General features: G+C 41.8%; 1 long non-coding RNA gene across 1 annotated transcript; it reads right to left on the bottom strand.

The window, feature by feature from the left end:
* Positions 1-203: 203 nt before the first annotated feature.
* On the bottom strand, positions 204-7,552 carry LOC121285480. Its single transcript, XR_005944691.1, has 3 exons — positions 7,535-7,552; positions 1,473-1,523; positions 204-285 (listed from the first exon to the last, which is right to left on the bottom strand). It is a non-coding gene; the product is annotated as an uncharacterized LOC121285480 (long non-coding RNA).
* Between the last annotated feature and the right edge of the window lie 10,840 nt (positions 7,553-18,392).

Genomic DNA, 18,392 nt, shown 5'->3' on the forward strand with positions numbered 1-18,392 from the left:
TGAAAAAAATGTTTGTACTTCATCTTTTCAAGTAATCCTATTGCAAAAACAATTGTTTATTCTGTGGGAGGTAACCATCTATTGAGTAATATTAACCAGTCAAAGTTCCTTAATATCTTAAAATAGATTAGTCCCATAAATACTGAAAAAACAAATGGCTTGCAACACATGCCTTGCTTTCTATTTAAGGAGTACAAGCCATTGTGAACTCGAGTGGTGGAGGGTCAATTGACGTCCGGACTTTGGGACCTCCTACTATAGGAATGAGTCTCTGACAAGGATTTCCTGGAAGAACAATGGGAAAATTGATCATCCTTTTGGATGGACTTTATAAGCATTTTCCAACTCTTGCTAGGTTGCCAGCAATTGTTTTCACAATCTCACTGCTGAGTGCTCCATTAGTTACTTTACTTCTTTCACACTGTTTAATTTTTGAATTGCTATGGCAAAGTTCTTTTACATTCTTCCTTTTAAGCCTACAGCATCTTTTAGAAATACACGTTGGAGGTAATTTTGACTCTGGGCGATGTTATAAAACATGAGATCAAATGAGCCATTGACTTCAATGAAAAGGAAAATTGGGCGTGGAGTATAATGAGGCCTAATGGATATTGGCAACTTTACAACATTACCCAAAGTTAAAATGACTCCCATTATCTTCAGACATTCTCCTGGGAGGGTGTTGATTCTGTCAAGCAGTGGCTCTTAGTTTGGGCCCTTCATCCTGAGTGAGTGGGTGGAATATCTAGTTGTTGGACTTGGAAGAATTATTAGTTCTGAATCCATAGTGGATGCTTATGTAAACATTCAGTCAAAAGAGCTTTATCTTGTTATGATGCATTGTTCTAACACAGAGCAAAGTGATGGCTGGCTCCCTGAACAGTGCATGAACATGTATGTAAACGTTACTTCTCGCTTCTCTGCGCCACTATAAGTCTGAAGATTTTCTTATTGTAACTCCTGTCAAAGTAAGAGATTTACTTTCTATTTCAAGCATTCAATCATGAATCTTCCTTGAATCAATTTTGCTTCATTTCTTTCCCATACTCAGGCCTACTTGATGTCTTCCTTTTGATATTATAACAAGTCCTCTTGGCAATCTTCAATGTTAATGGTTCTAATAAAGGTCTCGCCTTGTAGCCCAGGCATTCTTGGGTATGGGAGTGCCTATTTTTTTTAAGAATATCTTTGCAGAAGAGATCTTTCAAAATGTATTAAATAATTGTATTCTTCAATATAAGTTAAACTGTGAATGCCAGCTAATTTAAATTAGAAAACAGGAAAATACACAGTAGACCTGTTGATACCTGAAATAGAAAGGCAGATGGAGTTCCAGGTGGAACCTAGCTTTCAGATGCCAAATGGCTTCCTGCGTGTTTCCAGAATTTTCTTGTATCTTAAAAGTACATGTCAAATGTTGTCGCTAGCTTGGAAAAATAAACCTTTTTGTCAGAGTAATTTGAATTACTAACCTTTTTGATATCCAGGAGCTCAACTCTTAAGCTCAGGTTTCTATTCTGCTTCTGATTTCAGATGTTGGTGAGTTCCATAAAATAGAACAGCAAGGAAATGGATAAGTAAAATGCACCAGGAAAGCTATTTCCATGCAGTTTTTTATTTCTGCACAAAGCTCTGGGGCAAAATTAACAATGTTTTAATATAATGTAAACAGTGAGAATAACTTCCTATTGAAAAAATGCCATCAGCCTGCAGTAAGCCTAGAGGTTTTTGAGAAACTCTCTTTATTCTGTGGTAAAGCTAGTCTGTGGTTAGGCAATTCACATCAATAGCTGCATGATAAATAGCCTTTTGTTAGATGAACACTTTCAACAGGATTTTGCAGACCAGGCACTTTCCTTCACCGGGGAATTTCCCGGGCACAAGATGGGAGGCAAATCGGCTGCCTGCTCAGAGGCTGGAAGCCAATGCATGTAATTAAGGACCCAGTTATGGGTGATTTTTCCAGCTCTCTGGAATTTTGCTGGTGGCAGAACTGTCCCATGCTACATGAGGCTGCAGCCTCCTTGCAGCAGTCTAGGGGGTCATTGAAGCCAGGGGCTCCATCTCCTAAAGAACTGGCTGCAGACAGGGAAGGCTGCTCCTGTAGTCCCAATGGGCCATCTGGAGTGGTTTCCACTCGAATCAGTGGGGCCTCACAGGTTGGTCCCCCCGAATGTTTATTTTAGTTGACCTCTCCAAGGGTGCCTCTTGAGGTGCCCTCTTGATCTCAGCCCTGCCCATCTCTGCCAATGGGGCTGCAGAGGCTTTAAAGCTGCTGGCCCCCCAGTTGGGCCAACACATGTCCGCCTGCCTTCGAGCGACCAATTAGGAGGCTGCCTCCAGGAAAATAGCTCCACCAGTGTAAGTCTCAGGACCCCAATTTGTTCCCAAAGCCTGAGGTAAAATTCAACCCATTGTTAATTGTCCATTTGAGCCATCTGTCAATTGGACTCATCAACCGGTTACTTCATCAGCTGTATATCTTTGACTGAAACATATTTATATTATTTCATTCCCATAGCCCATTGGCCAAATAATAGTCTGTTGTTCGCACCCAAGGGATCCTTGACAGAACTATTTTGAGGTTATCATTACCAGCATTCACAATGTACAATTTATAACTGTTGCATGTAGTTGAAATATCTAAATGCCACTGAGAAGAGACAACTTCCAGGCCCTCATCCAATTGTTCAGAGATGTTAATCTCAGATTCTTTCTCTCGATTACAAACTCCAAATGGCTGCTTCTATTATTATAGCAACCCATTGTATAAATATAAGGCTCCATAGCCATCTTAGTTTTTAAGAATTATACCAATATGAACATGTGGAAAAAGCTCCAGAGGTAGCACTTAGAGTAATCAAGCACTAAGGTTAAGAATTGACGTGAGACACTAATTGGCCAATGGAAACCAAGCAGAAGGAACATAGGAGCAGGAGTAGGGCATTCAGCTTCTCGAGCCTGCTCCACCATTCAACTATATCATGGTAGATTATCTACCTCAACAACATTTTCCCACGCTATCCCCATATCCCTTGATGTCATTTGAAATCTATCAATCCCAATCTTGAACATACTCAATGACGGAGCTTGCAGAACCTCTGGGGTAGAGAATTCCAAAGATTCACTACCCTCAATGAAGAAATTCCTCCTCATCTCAGTCTTAAATGGCCTGCCCCTTATGAGACTGTGCCCCCTGGTACTAGTCTCCCCCGCCAGGGGAAACATCCTTTCTGCATCCCTGTGCAACCCTTTAAGAATGTTCTAAGTTTCAATGAGATCACCTCTGGTCCTTCTAGACAATACAGGCATGGTCTCCTTGATTCTCCCCTTATAGGACAGTCCCGCCATCTGAGGAATTAGTCTGGTGAACCTCCGCAGCACTCCCTCTATGACAAGTATATTCTTCCTTAGATAAAAACAAAAAAACTGCGGATGCTGGAAATCCAAAACAAAAACAGAATTACCTGGAAAAACTCAGCAGGTCTGGCAGCATCGGCGGAGAAGAAAAGAGTTGACGTTTCGAGTCCTCATGACCCTTCGACAGAACTTGAGTTCGAGTCCAAGAAAGAGTTGAAATATAAGCTGGTTTAAGGTGTGTGGGGGGGTGGGGAGGGGGGGGCGGAGAGAGAGAGAGAGAGAGAGAGAGAAGTGGAGTGGGGGTGTGGTTGTAGGGACAAACAAGCAGTGATAGAAGCAGATCATCAAAAGATGTCAACAACAATAGAACAAAAGAACACATAGGTGTTAAAGTTGGTGATATTATCTAAACGAATGTGCTAATTAAGAATGGATGGTAGGGCACTCAAAGTATAGCTCTAGTGGGGGTGGAGGGAGCATAAAAGATTTTAAAATATTTAAAAATAATGGAAATAGGTGGGAAAAGAAAAATCTACATAATTCATTGGAAAAAGAAGGAAGGGGGAAACAGAAAGGGGGTGGGGATGGAGGAGGGAGCTCAAGACCTAAAGTTGTTGAATTCAATATTCAGTCCAGAAGGTTGTAAAGTGCCTAGTCGGAAGATGAGGTGTTGTTCCTCCAGTTTGCGTTGGGCTTCACTGGAACAATGCAGCAAGCCAAGGACATGTAGGGATCGCTCCCTCCGGGACACCCTGGTCCACTCCTCCATCACCCCCTACTCCTCAACCCCCTCCTGTGGCACCACCCCATGCCCACGCAAAAGATGCAACACCTGCCCCTTCACTTCCTCTCTCCTCACTGTCCAAGGGCCCAAACACTCCTTTCAAGTGAAGCAGCATTTCACTTGCATTTCCCCCAACTTAGTCTACTGCATTCGTTGCTCCCAATGTGGTCTCCTCTACATTGGAAAGACTAAACGTAAACTGGGCGACCGCTTTGCAGAACACCTGCGGTCTGTCCGCAAGAATGACCCAAACCTCCCTGTCGCTTGCCATTTTAACACTCCACCCTACTCTCTTGCCCACATGTCTGTCCTTGGCTTGCTTCATTGTTCCAGTGAAGCCCAACGCAAACTGGAGGAACAACACCTCATCTTCCGACTAGGCACTTTACAACCTTCCGGACTAAATATTGAATTCAACAACTTTAGGTCTTGAGCTCCCTCCTCCATTCCCACCCCCTTTCTGTTTCCCCCTTCCCTTTTTTCCCAATAAATTATATGGATTTTTCTTTTCCCACCTATTTCCATTATTTTTAAATATTTTAAAATCTTTTATGCTCCCTCCACCCCCACTAGAGCTATACCTTGAGTGCCCTACCATCCATTCTTAATTAGCACATTCGTTTAGATAATATCACCAACTTTAACACCTATGTGTTCCTTTGTTCTATTGTTGTTGACATCTTTTGATGATCTGCTTCTATCACTGCTTGTTTGTCCCTACAACCACACCACTCCCCCTCCACTTCTCTCTCTCTCTCTCTCTCTCTCTCTCTCCCCCCCCCACACACACACACACACACCTTAAACTAGCTTATATTTCAACTCTTTCTTGGACTCGAACTCAAGTTCTGTCGAAGGGTCATGAGGACTCGAAACGTCAACTCTTTTCTTCTCTGCCAATGCTGCCAGACCTGCTGAGTTTTTCCAGGTAATTCTGTTTTTGTTTATTCTTCCTTAGGTAAGGGGACCAAAACTGTAACAATATCCAGGTGTGGTTGAACCAAGTTTTCTATACAATTGAAGCAAAGTATCTTTACTCCTGCACTCAAATTATCCTGTGATAAAGACCAACATATCATTTGCCCTCCTACTTGCTTGCTGCATTTGCATGTTAGCCTTCAGTGATTTATGAACAAGCACACCCAAGTCCCTTTGGACATCAACACTTTCCAATCTCTCACCATTTAAGAAATACTCTGCACCTCTGTTCTTCCTACCAAAGTGGACAACCTCACACTTATCCACATTATATTCCATCTGCCATATTATTGCCCATTCACTAAGTCTGTCCATTGGGGAGATGGTGGCATAGTGGCATTGTCACTGGGCTAGTATTCCAGAGACCCAGGGTAATGCTCTGGGAACCCAGATTCAAATCCTACCATGGCAGATGGTGACATTTGAATTCAATAAAAATCTGGAATTTAAAAAGTCTGATGACAAACATTTTACCGATTGTCACAAAAACCCATCTGATTCACTAATGCACTTTTGGGAAGGAAATCTACCATCCTTACCTGGCCTGGCTTACATGTGACTCCAGACCCACAGCAATGTGATTGACTCTTAAATGCCCTCTGAACAAGGGCAATTAGGGATGGGCAATAAATGCTGGCCTAGCCTGCGATGCCCATTTCCCATAATTGAATTAAAAAAAATCCCTATGAAGTCTCTTTGCATCATCCTCATAACACATCCCCAGCTAATTTTGTGTCATCATCAAACTTAGAAATATTACATCTGGTCCCCACATCCAAATCATTGATATATATTTGGAGCAGCTGGGGCCCAAGTACTGATCCTTATGGTACCCCACTAGTCACAGCCTGAGAGTGACCTGTCTATTCCTACTGTTTTCTGTCTGTTAACCAATTCTCAATCTATGCCAGTATATTACCCTCAATTCCATGTGCTCTAATTTTGTTTACTAACCTCCTATGTGGGACATTATCAAAAGCCTTCTGACAGTCCAAATACATCACATCCACTGGTTCCCCCTTACCTATTCTACTAGTAACATCCTCAAAAGACTCTAAAAGGTTTGTCAAACATGATTTTCCTTTCATAAATCCACGTTGACTCTGTCCAATCAGATCATTATTTTCTAAGTGTCCAGTTGTTAAATCCTTTATAAGAGTCAAGCATGTTCCTACTATTGACATCAGGCTAACAGGTCTGTAGTTCCCCATTTTCTTCTTTAGCAATGGGATTACACTGGCAACCTTCAATCTGCAGGTATCGTTCCTGAATCTAATGCATCCCTTACCTCTTTAGCCACCTCTTTCAATACTCTGGGATATAGATCATTGGATCCCCATGATTTATTGGGGCAGTTAGAAATTAGCATCTTTTTTACCTGCTCAGATCCTGACTGTTTTGCAGTGTTAATCTGCAGACTTTTGCAGGCAAATAAGGTGCCTACCTAAAGCAAGCAGATGCCTCAAATATATGCACGTTGGGATCCAATAATGCCGATAGGAACTGGCAGCAATTTTAACCAGGGTCTCAGCGGTCAATTGATTCAACTATTCCCCAGGCCTCGCTGCTCAGCAGGTTCTCAGGGAAGAAGTGACTCTCCAGCTCACTTACCAAATTAATTGCAATGATGCCCTTGTTTCCACTGGAGTAATAATAACAAGAACCAAAACGTTTTCAATAATATCCCCCCATCTTTTTCTCTCTCCCCGTACCCACTCAACCCAGTATAAAATCAGGTTGTGACCGCAAAGCGGGAGCAGGTCTAGAGATAGGAGAGGCTCTTACAGTGAGTCTAAAGCATCTAAAATATTCCTTTGAGAGGTCAGAAGCAGCAGAACTTCAAAACCAACCCAAACCCATGTTCTAGTCTGAATGAAGTTCAAGTACGAACTATGAAGCTTAGATGTTAAACGTCTATAGAATGTTAGGGAAAGGAGAATTAAAAGGAAGGAGAGTCTGTGTGGAGTTTAATAGTTTTGAAGTCCTGAGAAAGGATGAGTTGTAGCAAGAATCTTAAAACTGAAGATTGCAGGTCCGGGAGTCTAAGAGACAGTCCCGCGAGGTTTACTGGGTTATCAGATTAGAGCCTGACAGAAGCTGAATGTCCTGTGTGTAAAAAACAGACTATGGAGAACTCTGGAACTGATATTTTTTTCTACATCTGTTAATTTACTTCTGTTATTTTCTATTACTGTACGCTAATAATGATGTTTGCTGGAATGACAGCTCTAATATCCTTTGGCTAATTGGCCCTGCCCTTCTAAAACCAAGACAGGAAGTCCTTGGGGACAAGACAATATTTGCTGAGGGCACCATCAACATAGAAAAGTTTGAAAACCACCAAGAGGTGCAGTTAATACAATGAGAGATATACTTGGAGGTATACACAGAGCTGAGGAACTGCCAACTTACAATATAAACCGAGTCAACCTCTCTAGGCTGCTGCATGTCTATTTAAAAATGCAGTAACTGTGAAAACTAATGGAATTAGAAAATCACATGCACACTCCCCCAGTTCATATCTCATCTCTGCTGGCTGTGTCTGAATGCTAATGGTGGGGAAGATAAGATTACTTGTCTGCACACGACAGTTGGGCTTCAACATAATATTGCTGACAATGAGAACTCGACGTTTGTGATTAAAAAATATTTTACTAACACTATTTGACTGGTGATAGGGGCAGAATATTCAACATCTACCAAAACTAGCATAGGCTATTATTGAATTAAAGATTTATTTTGCTGTTTAAAGCAATAAAGTGATTAGAAGTGCACACCACAGTTTTATAGTGCAATAAACATGCACGTATTTTCATGGTTTTAATCTTCTGAACCAGTCCTAGTAATCTGTTTGCACCATAGAAGATAAATATTTTGCACGTCATGCAGTTTTTGGTGTCGCTATATACCCCACGGTGCAAGTTATACTAAAGCCGCAACTACTTTACGATATTAAAAAAACTATTGGTGTATATGAAAGTGAGGTTCAATCACCTAGAGCAGTTGAGATGTCTCAGACTGGCTTGGCAGCTCACTAGCTAAGTAAGGTCCATGAGACATGGAACTCCAATGGATCATGAGTGATCCTGCTTTTCCTGCACTAGAACATTGGCAACATGTCAAAAGTACTTCATTTGCTGTAAAATGTTTTTTGGATGTTCTGAGATCATGGAAAGTTTTATATTAAGTGTAAGTTTCTTTTACACGGATCATTTTTTTTTAAATGAGGACATAAATAAAGGTGAAGAGGGCTCATGCAACAATTCCAGGGAGGAGAGGGAGGGAAGCAGAATATGAACTGTCCTTTTAAAAAAACCTTTCTTGCGCTTCCTTCTCTCTAACCTGTCACCTTTCTTTCAATCTCTCCTGCTTTCTTTTCTGGCTTCACTGAGAAGCAAACAAAAAAAAAAGCAGCAGCCAGGCCACAGATTTATGGAGACGGGCAAAACATTCTGACCCAAGAGACAGCTCAAGCCTTGAAACTCCAGGAACAGCAACAGGTTGGTTCCTGAGCAGGGAGGTCCATGTGGGTGAAAGTTGCTTTGAGTATTTAAGGATGGAATGGGTAAGGTTGTTGGGAGTGTTTGATTTTGCTCCTTCACAAATGTTAAATTTTACACATATGTTCAGGTTAAGTGGTGCAGTCTTTCTAATTACAAAAGATCCAAGAAAGATGACTGCAGTGGTCTGGGCATACCAAGAATGGAAGAAGCTGGGATACTTTAATGGCCCTGCACCCTTAGGTACATGGAACAAGGAGCGGAGGAGGAAAAAAGAGGTGCTGGACAGACAATGGGCAGAATTTTGCCATCAACGACCAGGGGGCGGGGCCCGCTCGCCAATGTGTAAAATGATGCGGGATGATGTCAGGCGGAACACCCGATGTCATCCCGGCCCATTTAAATTTTCAGGAAGGCAGGGGGGCAGCAAAATCAGCTGCGGACCTGCCAACTTGTCAATGGCCAATTGAGGCCATTGACAGGATCATTGAAACAATTAAAAGACCTGCCCGTTCAACCTTAAGGTTGGCGGGCAGGCCAGGAGCCCCGGCGGCAAATAGAAAAAACATGAAACCTCATCCACCGGCTGGATGAGGTTTCATGCAGGGTTTTAAAAAGTTTCATAAATTTATAGTGTAAATTATGAACATGTCCAATCTCATGTGACATTATCGCATGAGGGGGACATGTTAGGGAATGTTTTTTTTTCTATTTTTAATCTTTTTCAAAGTGTCATTGATCTCCCTGAGGCAGCACTTAGCCTCAGGGAGATGTGCGCTCTTTTGTGCGCATGTGCAAAAGAGCACACTCTTCTTTTGGGGAATCCTCCCTGCCCGCACAGGGAGTGCATAGCACTTCCCACCAGACGTCACGCTGGGCGGGCCTTAATTGGCCTGCCCACATAAAATGGCGGTGGGACCCACTTCTTCGGCGGGGATCGGCTCCCTGCCCGCCAAAGATTGGGTCGGGCCTGCCTGCCCAACAGGCAGAAAATTCTGCCCAATGTCAAGAGTAACTTGTCACAAAGGGATTCAGGTCATTGAAGCGAACAGGCTAGTTTAGAATGGACAACAACGGAGTGAAGTAATTTTCCCTTATCATGAGCAGATGGATGAGAATTTAGTAACTGTAGTAGTTGGTGACACATTAGGTTAGATACTGGCCTTTCATCTCAGCCTGGGTCAAGTTCAAGCACAGTCTGATGAGATACAAATCCTGTCTCTTTGGTAGCTCTAGAAGTCCTACATAAAATTAAATGACTGTGGCTATTCTCAATTCATAGAGCACATACATCATAACAAGAGGCCATAGGACAGCTGATGTGGAGAAAGATTAATATATGCCACGTTGGTACAATAGGAACTGTTCACTTGTTGATTGATTTTTTTGAAAGAATGTTAAATAGGGATTGAATTGTTGTTTTCTTATGATTGGTTGATTTTAGTTAATGTGAAATTTGAACCCATGCAACTTTCTTCATTCCAAATTGCATATTGCCCACAAATATGGCTTCCAATGGACACTTGTCAGATCCCATACTTTTAAATTGACAGGAGTGTTATCAATCAAAAAACTGTAACTGAGTCACAAAAATAGATATTTGGACAGGTGATCAAAATCTTGATTAAAGAGGTTTTAAAAGGTGCATCGACAGAGAGGTGACAAGGCAGAGACATTTACGGATAGCACTCCAAAGTGTCGGGCAGCTCAAAGTACAACTGCCACTGATAGGCCAATGAAAATCAGGGCACACAGGAAGCCAGAATTAAAGGAGCCAGAGAGCTTAACAGGTTGAAGGGCTGGGTCACAGATATAGGAATGTTAAACTGTGAAATTTAAATTCAACATCTTAATTTACCACATCACCTCTTCCATAATGGCCTCCATCAAGAGAGTCAAAGACTTGTAATTTCTGGCACTTCCTCCAGTTCTTCTCATTCTGTTGTATTATGTGCCTGCTTGTTGTAAACAGAGACAGGGGAGGGATTACCCACTTAATAGAGGAGTTCGAGCAGAGTGGGCCTTCCATCTGGCTCAGTCTTGGCCAGATTTCCTGGGTCAGAATTCATTAAGTAGGTATGGCAGGGCCACTTTAAAGAGAGAACCACCAATGCAAAGGAGGAAATTCTAAATGTCCAGCTGTAGGGATGCTGCTGCAGCACCAGAAGACCCAGCAAGTAACCTTAAAGAGGCAGAAGTGCCCCAAAGATATATTTGTTGTCTTCATTAGTTCAGTCATTGGGGGCAGAATGGAACTTGAACTGGCTGTTACATGGCCCTCTCCTCCCATGGTGGCATTAAAATCACTTCCCAGGGCCTGTTGCTCCTTTCCCTCATGGTGTCCCAAGGATGCAGTAGTTACAGATAGAATGGCGAATTTAGCTGGACCAGGATCTTAAGCCCTCTTCTCAGACAACATTTAAATGTGCTGAATGGAGAAGACGCAGGCAGCTGTAGACCTGGTAGGACAGGGAGGAGCAAAATCCCAGAAAGGGCCGTAAGGCAGAACCAGTTCTTAGCACCCCACTTCCTGCCAATTTTTCTGATATTCTGTTTGAGTTTAGATGGGGTCAGAGGAATAAACCCACAACCCATAGCTTTTACTTGTATCTTGAAAAGACAACTAAACAATGACAGGCATGTATCTGACCTGTAGCCCATTCTGGGTGAAACCCATTGAAAATGTGCCATGACTTAAAATTGTGAAGTGTGTGTTTCCTTCTGGAGTAGGAGTTTCCTGATAAGTAATGAAAGATTTACAAGACAATGTGAGGGATTGACATTGAACAGCCTTCAATGTGAAAATGTTTGGAATGGTTGTGGCATGCATGCTTGAGCCACCTACAGGGAAAATGGTACTGTTAGATAGCCCTTCCCTCAGCAGCTTTTTTATAAGGTTTACCATATTCTTCTGCATCTATTCCTAGGTTAGAGTAAACACTGTTGATCTGGCTTTAACGTTATGCCAGGCTTGTTACACTGCTCTCTTCTGGGGATGGTATTCCGAAATGTCAAATAGCAAAACCTCCTTGCACTCATTTCATGCATTCACCTTACCAGCTATTGAATAGGAGCTTGGGTTCTGCCCTGCTTCATCACATAGGCACAGTCTCACTTTGCCACCTCCCCTTTTGTTTTTCCTTTTTTTCCTTTATCAGCCTCTTCTCTTCCCCATGCAGCATTTGCAAAGGGTGAAAAATTATTTTAAAGCCTTCGCAAGCTTTGGAAAGACTGAAATATTTTTGGCCCCATAGCTCAGCACTGTGGATGTGCCAACATCACACAGACCGCACTCGTTCAAAAAGGCAGTTCACAACCATCATCAAGGGCAATTAGGGAAATGCTGGTTTTGTCAATGACACTCACATCCTATGAACAAATAAAGAAAATACCACTACCTATCTTTAAGTGACCACATCCCTTTAACTGAGACACTAAGTCCTTCAAGGACTGAAGACACACGATATTGCACCCTCCCCTTTGGCAAGCAGGCCCAGCCAGTCCAGGGGCTCATCATGCTTATGATAATTAAGTCTGAACCCAGTATATCTCGTGGACTTGATTCTGAGAGTTTGGTGTTCAGAAATACTCAGCCTGCTCCAGTTCTGCTGCTTCAGTGCTTCATAGACAGGAAGAGTATATCCTACAATTTTATGACCACATTACAGGAAGAACTGGTTTGTTTCAATTAGTACCATTGATCATACAATCAATAGTTGTTGAGACTTACTAAGTACTATTGAAGGCCATTGTTGACAAGTGTGAAGGATAACATAGCAATATTAATCACTGACAGCATCTGTATTATTCTTAAGACATGTTACTGTCAGAATTCTGCAAGAAATAAAGGTCATTGAAGGGGCTTTCCTTCTACCTCAGCTGGTAAATGAAGTGTGGTGTGGGAATACATATAAATATACATACTTAAGAACATTCAAATTAGGAGCAGGGGTAGGCTACTCAGCCCCTCGAGCTTGCTCTGCTGTGCAATAAGGTCATGGCTGATTTGATTGTAATCTCAACTCCACATTCCTGCCTACCCCTGGTAACCTTTCACCCCTTGCTTATCAAGAATCTACCTACCTCTGCCTTAAAATTATTCAAAGATTCTGCTTCCACCACCTTTTGATGAAGGGAGTTCCAAAGACTCAGAACCCTCAAAAAATTTCTCATCATGTCATAAATGGGTGACCCCTTATTTTTAAACAGTGACCCCTAGTTCTAGATTCTCCCACAAGAGGAAACACCCTTTCCACATCCACCCTGTCGAGTCCCCTCAGGATCTTATACATTTCAATCAAATCGCCTATTACTCTTCTGAACTCCAGTGGATACAAGCCTAGCCTATCCAACCTTTCCTCACAAGTCAACCTGCTCGTAGTCGAGTAAACCTTCTCTGAACTGCTTCCAACACATTTACATCCTTCATGAAATAAGGAGACCAACACCGTACACAGTACCCCAGATGTGGTCTCACCAATGTCCTATGAAACTGAGGCGTAACCTCCCTACTTTTGTATTCAATTCCTCTTGCAATAAACAATATCATTCCATTAGCTTTCCTAGTTACTCGTCGTACCTGCATATTAATCTTTTGTGATTTAAGAAAGGGGACCAGGGCCAGGGAGAGAAATCATGGGCCTCGGTACTTCTCTTGCTTCTGGGCCCTCAGGTGTGTCTGTGCAACAGAACTTTTAAGAGGCCAGAGAACAAAGACCGAATGGTTCACAATTGTATCTGCTTTCTTGATCAGCAAGTCTGAAGACTCTGCTGATTGCTGCTTCTCACAACAATATATTTAATATCTATTCTGCCGCATAACTTTATCACTTTATATTTCAATACTTCAAAAAACTCAAAAAGCACCAAGATAGAGTGGGATAATAAGTAGGTAGACAAAAGGACAAGGCTATAGTCAGTGGAAAAGATTCTTGAGAATTATGTGCAGTGTAAGACAGGTTACTAATTCACTATAAGCCCATTATGCATCCTGTCTTGGCAATCTCTCAAAGCCTACTCACAGTAAACTTTCTTTAGCAACAAAATAAACAGAACTCCAACCATGATTCCACCCTCTATTTGCAACATAATTATGGGTGACTAAGGCCATCTGGTCCAGTTCATCTCATCCATCCCAGAATGAACAGGAGTAGGTCATTAGCCCCGTCGAGCCTGACCCACCATTTGATAACATTGTCTACATCATACCAGTGACCACAACTCAAAAGTGCTTAATTGCCTGTAAAGCGATTTGGGACTTTGTGAATGGTGCTGTGTAAATGTAGGTTTTGTCTTTCTTTCATTATACCTGCATGTAGTAGGCAGAGTGACTGTAGCAATGGTGAAATTGGAGGCCCAATGCTGATTCTCTGAGGGTAATTAATCACAGAGCAATTAACTGATATTAGGAGAGTGGCTATTAAGAAATCACTACATTTACAAAACAATTCAAATCTGTAGCTAATCCCACCCCAATGCCCCCCTCCAACCTTTGCCATCCATCACTCCCCCCGTTCCCCCACACAGCATCCAATTGGTTGTAAAATTACAGGGACTGGACTTACCACTTTTTAAGCAGGAACACTCAGTTGTTGCTGCTGCTTCTCATCTTCGGGCAGGTCAGTGGTTTCCTGGCGGACTTTTCAAAAAAAAAATTGGAATTACGAAGCTGCCCGAAGGTCGGAAGCAGCAGCAACCAGTAAAGTTAACCTGACACTGACAGACTGGCTTAAAAAGTACTGGAACACTTGGCCTAACAGATACGATTTTTTTAAAGCAGGTCTTTGGTCTGCAGCTCTGGCTTCTCAGTGTGGATGTTGAGAAACTGTTTGAAACACCGAGCACAGCCACACCTTGCCCCCCTCTCTCCCCCCAAGAGCTTTGTATTTGGTACTCTCTGCACACCCCTCTCTTGGGCCCTAACTAGGAGACCCAGATCCATCCGCATCTCAGAGCTTTGCAATTTCTCACCATTTAGAGATGATTCTTTTTCCATTCTTCCTGCCAAAATGGACAATTTCACATTTACCCACTTAATACTGCATTTTCCAGATCTTTGCCCACTTACTTAACTTATCCATAACCTATTCATATCCCTTAGTAGCCTCCTTATGTCCTCTTCACAACTTTCCTACCTACCTTTGTATCATCAGCAAATTTAGCAACCATACCTTCAGTTCCTTCATCCAAGTTATTGATATAAATTGTAAAATGTTGAGGCCCCAGCACTGATCCCTGCAGCATACCACTCGTTACATCTTGCCAACCAAAAAAATGAACAATTTATGCCTACTATTTCCTGTTAGCTAGCCAATCTTCTATCCACGCCAATAGGTTACCTCCTACACCATGAGATTTTTTATTTTCAATAACCTTTGATGTGGCACCTGATCAAATGCCTTCAGAAAATTTAAGTACAATACATCCGCCAGTTCCCCTTTATCCACAGCACGTGTTACTTCTTCAAAGAACCCCAATAAGTTGGTTAAACATGATTTCCCTTTCACAAAACCATGTTGAATCTGCCTGATTACCTTGAATTTTTCTAAGTGCCCTGCTATAACATCTTTAATGATAGCTTATAACATTTTCCCTATGACAGATGTTAAGCGAACTGACCTATAGTTTCCTTCTTTCTGAATCCCTTCCTTTTTGAATAAAGGAGCTACATTTGCTATTTTCCAATCTAAAGGAACCTTCCTTGGATCTACTGAATTCTGGAAATTTAAAACCAACACATCAACTATCTCACTAGCCACTTCCTTTAAGGCCCTAGGATGAAATCCATCAGGACCTGGTGATTTGTCAGCTTGCAGCTCCAACAATTTGCTAAGTACCACTTCCCTGGTAGTTGTAATTTTCTCAAGTTCCTCCCTGCCTTCCATTTCCTGTTTTGCAGCTATTTCTGGGGCGTTACTTGTATCCTCTATAGTGAATACTGATGCAAGATGCCTGTTCAATTCACCTGCAATCTCCTTACATTCCATTATTAAACCCCCAGGCTCACTTTCTATAGGACTAACACTCACTTTGTTATTCTTTTCTTTTTAAAATATCTATAGAAACTCTTATTGTCTGTCCTTATATTTCTAGCTAGCTTTCTCTCGTACTCTAATCTGTCCCTCCTTATTAATCTTTTAGCAATTCTTTGCCCTTTTTTATATTCTGCCCAATCTTTTGACCTGCTACCATCTTTGCACAATTATATGCTTTTCATTTAAGTTTGATACTATCTTTAACTTTTTTAGTTAACCACAGATGGTGCACCCCCCTTGGAACTTTTCCTTTCTCATTGAAATGTAACTATTATGTGTATTCTGAAATATCCCCTTAAATGTCTGCCACTGCATCTTTATTGACCTATCCCTTAACCTAATTTTCATGCGCACTTTAGCTAGCTCTACTTTCCTGCCCTCATAATTGTCCTTAAGTTGAAAATACTGGTCTTAGACCCACTCTTCTCCCTCTCAAACTGAATGTAAAATTCAATTATATTATGATCGCTGCTACCTAGGGGTCCCTTCTCTATGAGGTCACTAATTAATCAATCCTATCTCATTCCACAATATCAGGTCTAGTATAGCCTGCTTTCTGGTTGGTGCTAGAATGTGCTATTCTAAGAAACTATCCTGAAAGCATTATGGGCGGGATTTTCCAGCCCCACCTGCATTGTCATAGGCAGGATAGAAAAATTCGGACAGCGGCCATTTGGCAACTCTCCAACTCTTCCCGTCCCACCCACGACAACGCCCACTGCTGGCAGGACTGAAAAATCCCGGCCTGTATGTTATTTAATAAACATTTGATAAGCTGAACAGGCCATAAAATTTCAACATCTTGAGCTTGTTGTGCACAATTGAATTAATGGTGGCACATCATAATTGGTCATAGTGCCTCCAGACTAATGGGATAGCAAAACAAAAACAGGGTACCTGCTCCAAATGCAATCTTGAATCTCCTGCAAAATGCTTCTATGGGGATGTCGGGAGGATCAGGGGTAGTTGTAATGCCACTCCATTCAAAAACATGCCTAAATCACCCTCCATACCAAAGTTTTCAAGCATACCTCTATGGGAGACCCCATCTAAATATTGCCATAATCCAGGAACCTCTAGAAATAATCCTCAGAGACCCTTGTTCTAACATTCAAAAAAAGTGTCAACTATGCAACAGAAACCATTGCAATCATTGAAGAAAATGATTTAATTAATATACAGCAAAACCAACCATAGTGATGAAAGTCAATAAGTACAGGGGAAATAACAGAACGTGAAACAAAGGAAGAAAAATTGAAATCTCGCAGCACACTCTGACCTTCTGGAGTTAGGTACCTCAGTTTGAAAATAAAGGTCTGCACGTCCACACATGGAACTAGCAGGGAGAGATTACAATGGGATTTGAGAGTGGGTTTATTGAAGGAGAGTTAATCCTATTAAAAATTCCAGAATTCCAAGTCTACGTTAGTTTTACTCAGTGGTAACACGCTTGTCTCTGACTCAATGTTATGGGTTTAAGTCCCATTGCAGGACTATTTGAAGAAGTGTTGACTAGCATATGTACTTCAAACAACAGCACTAAAATAAGCAGGTTTTCTGATAATTTACATCATTGTTGTTTGTGGGACTTGGCTGTCACTTTTCTGACATCACAACTGTGACTGTGTTTAAGGTGTGCTTCATTGGCTGTAAAGCAAATTGAAACATTCTGAGGATATGAAGGTTGTTTAACATACAAGATGTTAGCCTTGACCTAGTGGTAGCACTTCATCCGAGTCAAAAGGTTACAGGTTCAAGCCCTGCTCCAGAGACTGAGTACATAATTTAGGCTGACACTTCGGTGCATTACATCCCAACAGGGACTACAGTACAAAACCACTTAATTGGCTGTGAAGTGCCATGGAGCATCCTGAGGATGTAAAAGATACTATATAAATGGAAGTTTTTTTTATTTATATTAATGCAAATTGCTATCTTTCTCAAATGCAACTGATAAAAATGCATTGGGAAAGGGATTTGATCACTTAAAGATAAATGGCTGTATATTGAAGGCAAAATTATGTTAACTAAAAAGGCTGGAAGTATTCCAGTTGGCCGTTTAGGCAAAAAGGTAGCTGAATTAACACATGGGGAGCAACCGCCTGCCTCCACGATCTTCCGGTCCTGCAGCAAGTCAGTGGACTTCTGGCTGGGGCGCCTTGCCCGTGACGGGTCCCGCCCATGATGGGGTCAGAAAATCCCGGCCATGGTTTGTACAAGAAGTGTACAGGCAGGAAACCAAGCCTGTTGCTAACTAATGGGGCTTCACAGTACTTCAATGTCCTACTTAATGGTTGCAAAGAGGAGGTGGTGCCCCATGAAGTAGTTGTGACAGATATTGTATTGTCACTCTCTCTAGAGGACAGCAAAACAGTGTGACTGGCAGCAAGTAGCAGCCAGGCTCAATGTTGTTTAGGCTGCCCACAAGAGTTGAAGATGGAACTCATTTAAATGCCAATGTGAGCCTGCTCACAGTTCTATCTACCATGTGCATGGCTCATATACGCAGTCAGTATGTTGTTAGATAACCTGTTGCACATTTATTCTAGCTAATGCAGTATGCTCAGGAGCTTTTTCATGCTGATTGTAAGTATGGATAGGGCATACATTACAGCTGCAACTAACAATTGAAAGCATTGACACATTTTTATGGGGCTTGGCACAAAAGCACTGTTTTACAGCCTAACTACAAGATATTTTGTTAGTTAGTGGTATCCAGCATAGGTTTGCCTTACA

This window comes from Carcharodon carcharias, chromosome 13, assembly GCF_017639515.1.
Source record: "Carcharodon carcharias isolate sCarCar2 chromosome 13, sCarCar2.pri, whole genome shotgun sequence".
Lineage (NCBI taxonomy): Eukaryota > Metazoa > Chordata > Chondrichthyes > Lamniformes > Lamnidae > Carcharodon > Carcharodon carcharias.